The sequence below is a fragment of the Triticum dicoccoides genome, chromosome 2B (genome assembly GCF_002162155.2).
Source record: "Triticum dicoccoides isolate Atlit2015 ecotype Zavitan chromosome 2B, WEW_v2.0, whole genome shotgun sequence".
Taxonomy (NCBI): Eukaryota; Viridiplantae; Streptophyta; class Magnoliopsida; order Poales; family Poaceae; genus Triticum; species Triticum dicoccoides.
Genome location: NC_041383.1, coordinates 660629287 through 660633862, shown reverse-complemented (window position 1 = coordinate 660633862; position 4576 = coordinate 660629287). Strand labels below are relative to the sequence as shown.

The 4576-nt window shown below is 44.6% G+C and overlaps 1 long non-coding RNA gene across 1 annotated transcript; it reads left to right on the top strand.

Moving 5' to 3' along the window:
• The first annotated feature begins 1625 nt into the window (after nt 1–1625).
• Nucleotides 1626–3735, top strand: LOC119368237. Its single transcript, XR_005176577.1, has 4 exons — nt 1626–1917; nt 1989–2114; nt 2283–2367; nt 3468–3735. It is a non-coding gene; the product is annotated as an uncharacterized LOC119368237 (long non-coding RNA).
• Nucleotides 3736–4576: the final 841 nt, after the last annotated feature.

The window sequence follows — 4576 nt, the reverse complement described above, 5'->3', positions numbered from 1 at the left end:
CAGTCCGTGACGGGGGCCACACCCCGGAGACGCGCGCCGCCTCTTCGGACATGCCACAACACCACCCCGCATGTATGAGGGCCCAGTACGACGCTCCGATGGCATTGCTACACCCAGGGCCCCCGTCCCGACTAACCCAGGAGCGGTTGACCACGAGATCTAGCCCTTTGACTTTCCACGGTGGGGATTTGACCAGTGGATCTCTCCACCCGGTTGTGTCAGTTCGGCCCATAGGTACTGTGACGAAAATTGAGATACTGTGACGAAAATCCTCATGACGAAGATGGAGAATGTCATACAAATGCCTAATGTGTGATGTTCTTGTAGGTGGCGTCACTGATTACCATAAAATCGTTGACGATAGACGTCACTGGATCGCTTTAGCCTGTGAGCGCACCTGGCTACCAATTTCAATGATAGTTTGCAATTTACATGACAAACCTACTGGAGTCACCGAATATTACGAGTGTTGGCACCAGGACCCACCATATACGAGCCCTGTGATTATTTTTGTTCCATTTAATATAGATAGGTAATGGTCGGGCGAAACTTATTTTATATATTCCATCTAATATAAATAGATAGTGCACGGGCAAAAAAAACTTGAACCCATACATGAGGTGATGTGATTTCGCTCTATCACAAAAATAAAAATGGAAATAGAAGTTAACAGGAAAAAGTTTAGTACAGGGGAGTTTGAACCCATGACCATTATGGTCTCAACTAATGGCGTTCCTTTTATTTTATGAAAACTAACGGCGTTGCTAATAGGCTAGAGTTCAGATACAAATGTAATTTTTTGCAAAAAAAAAAGATAATAATGTAAATTGTGCTAAAAATATTATCATGGTCCTAGACTATATATGTAGGCACATATACTAGTAACACTCAGCAGGTTTAGTTATTTCTTCCCCGGGCGTGTGTGGCTCGATCTGTAGGTTAGTTTTTCTTGCAGGGGCCTATGTGATCGATCTGTTCGTCTGTCCCAGCCAGCGTTTTGGGTACCGAGGGAAATTTTGCGATCTCTCGCGGTTACCGTGTTTACCGTCGCCCCTCGAGAAACACTCATACCGAGCAAAATATCTCGAATATTTTGAAATCTTTGAATTCAAACGCTCACTAACCAGTTAAATAGACCGCATCTCTTTTATTAGAACAGAACTGTTGGTGGCCTAGTGGGAAAGGCTTCCTTCCCTTAGCAGCTAGTCAGGGTTCTATTCTGGCCTGACGCAAATGACCAGGGGTCGACTAATCACTACGCCAGGGAATGGTTCGCAATACTTGTGAACCTATATCGACATCAAAAATATTTGAATTCAAAATTATTTTAAATTTCGACTGAGTGTTTTTTGGAATTTCGTGGTTACCGTGGTAACCGCAAATTCCGGTGACCCTCGAGAAAAAAGGTCCGCTTGGGATCCAAAACCTTGGTCCCGGTAGGGAGAGGCAAGGCACGGGACGGCTTGGTTCCGGCTTTTTTATCTTTAGGCAAACGGCTTGGTTCTGGCTGTTCGTAACTTCGTATTTCACAGGCGCAGCACAGCCCATAGCCTGTCAAGCCCAGAAAAACGCCCTTTCTTTAAATTTTTCTATAAGCGGGCCCAAGCCAACTCAACCACGCAAATAAGCAGCGATTTTCCCCTCGTTCTAGGTTCCACCTTCTCCTCCCGGAGGGAAACCCTGTCTATCCGATCTAGTTTTCTTTCGCCCGTGTGGCGGCGGCGGTAGATCGGAGGCAACGAAGCGCGACGACGGCTACAGGAGCAGCTGCTCTCTCCTCCAACTCCCGTAGGTTTCTTGAGGGCGCCCCGCTGTGGAAGCTGCCTGTGGCGTCGGGGCCCTCCATGGCGCGCAGCGGCGGACCCAGCCTGCGCCGCGGCCGGACCAGCCTGGTCGCGCGGTGGTGGCACAGCTTGTGTGCGTGACGTGCGTTCTTTGTGTGAGTGACTGCGTGCGTGCATCCTCTGATCCCTCTCGTGTGATTGCAGGGACTGAAATCTCACTTTGTGGTGCCACTCGTCCATACACTTGTCAATTCCATCGGAGAAAATGATGGTGAGGATGAGTCTTGGTGATGTGGGTACTGGCTATGGCTTCCTTTTGCGGAACCTCAGGTTAGGCTACTAGACCAGGCTCATCGCTTTCGTCAGGGACTACCCCCACAGAGTATGATTGATTTTTTTATTAACTAATGAGTCGGGCTGTAGTCGTTCGACCTTCCGACACTTATAGTACATCTCGTTGACCCTCTGTTTTTCTTCTTCTTGGGTTTTTTCCGTCAGATTGACATGGAGCACAGACCATAGAAGCAGGCCGGAGTTCTGCTGGAGGACCGTCAAGCTCGACCAGCAACCTGGGTTAACATGTGTACGACGCTGAACTCTCTCCTCTTCAGATATTAGTTTTGTTCTGTTCCTCCCTCTTAGCAAGTTCTTGTTGCTCGATTGTGAGATGCTTGCATAGTACTCCCCTAGTATTTGCTAGGTCAGATTGTATGGAAGTTAGTTGATATGTGTCACTTAAGTTGGAATTTGTAAACTGAATTGTACCCGTTCTGATTTAAGAGAAATTATTTTGAGAACCAAGATAGTACTCCCCCATTGTGAAATGGGTTAGTAATTAAATAGTAGTTGCAGTAAAATATTTTCATTGTGCTGATGCTCCCCCATTTTTGTTATGTTATTTTGTAGTTTTGAACTCCTTTTGAGGGACTGTGAATAGATTTGCAAGTGAATTGCTGTTGTAGAACTGCAGTGAGAGTTGTATGAGAGACTCGGCATGATTTTGGAAAATTACTAATGGAGAACTGATTCACTGAACTCGTTTGTAGCAATCAGAAGTCAATACTGGCTAATGAACATTACTATCCAAGCAAGCAGATACTACAAGTTAAGATCAAATCCTAAACACGCTTTTTATTCGGCCTATGACCATAGTGTAATTGTAAGTAATTTATTCCTAGATGGACGTGTCTTATTGATCACACTTCCAATCAAATGTGTGCCAATGACAACAACTAAGCTATGCAGAAGTTGTTTATGCTTTCTTTACTATTCTAGGTCGCTTGAATGTTTCTTCCTTCGAGACTTTGTTAAATATTCTGTTTTTGGCACCATTTTAATTTGTGAAGGAGTACCTACTACAATGCTAATTTTTTCCTATCCAGATTTGAAACTTTGAGTTCAGATCTAATTTACGTGTGTCCTCTTAATACTAATAGTTTTCTTACCTTTTGATGTATTAATAGGTGTTTATTCTAATATAATATTTCGGATGTCCTTTTATGCTCACACATACAACATGTTTTTCTTAATATCACTTACTAGACAAGTACTAGTAAGTCTTTTTTTTGTTAAGATTCCATCCTAGTGCTTCGAGTAATAAATTTGTTTGTTCTTTGTTGAAATCATAGATTTTTTTTCTGTAACACATTCATAATGCTATATTTATGCCTTTGTTTCCAATAGGTTGATTTGTAAGTCATCTTTCAAGAAGTTGATATGGACAAAGGAGGATTATACCAACTCTAGTTGCCTTCAAGAAGTCACGAGAAGAGGCATCCAACAAAGGTTTCGAGTTTTGAGGAAGGCGGTAGCTAAGAGTCACACCCACACAGTCTCTATTGATGACCTCTAAAAAAAATTGTTTTATTGGATGACTATGTAGCTTCGGTTATTTTGGATGGAGCATGTAAGTGTAATGTGTACTATGCACGCTGTATAGAGACTAGTTGGCTTGTAATATGATGTGAAAATTGGTTAATGGAAAGATGGTCTTAAAAATATGACACCCTCACGATGCGTTTCCGGACCATGTCAAACTAAACATAGAGGAGAAACTACAAAGAAAATAATACTTGAAAAGGCTAGCAAGAAATGGCAACTGCTCCATCAACCACTATTGTGATGCAAATTGGCTATGGCCCACCAAAAAATTAGATCCAAAAATAAAAAAATGATCTGAATTATTGGGTTTGGCCCATTTGGAAATCCAGTAGGCATTAGCCCAGCAAAACTCTAGTGACGACAACTTCGTCATTGAAGGTCCCATATCTGGTGACGTTTTTTACGCGCTGCGTCACAAGTAATAATCTGTGACGGGGATTCCGTGACGATGCTGGTGACACTCGAAAAATGTCACACATGAGTATTTTGTGACATTTTTAGCTATTAAGTGACATTTTTTAGCTCGTCACGGTAGGTCCAATCTCTTGTAGTGCAGAGGGACACCCGGGAGCAACATTCGGGCCAAACCCACAGCTACATCAACTCCGTGTAGACCCGACGCGTCCGTTTCTCCCCTCCAGGTGTCGGCGGCGGCGGCGGCCATGACGGGGGCCACACCCCGGAGACGTGTGTCGCCTCTTCGGACATGCCACAACACCACCCCGCATGTATGAGGGCCCGGTACGATGCTCCGGTGGCATTGCTACCCCCTAGGGCCCCCGTCCCCCTAAACCTGGAGCGGTTAACCACAAGATCTAGCCCTTTGACTTCCCACGGACGGGCTTTGACCAGTGGACCTCTCCACCCGGTTGTGTCAGGTCAGCCCAGAGGGACACCTGGGAGCAACATCC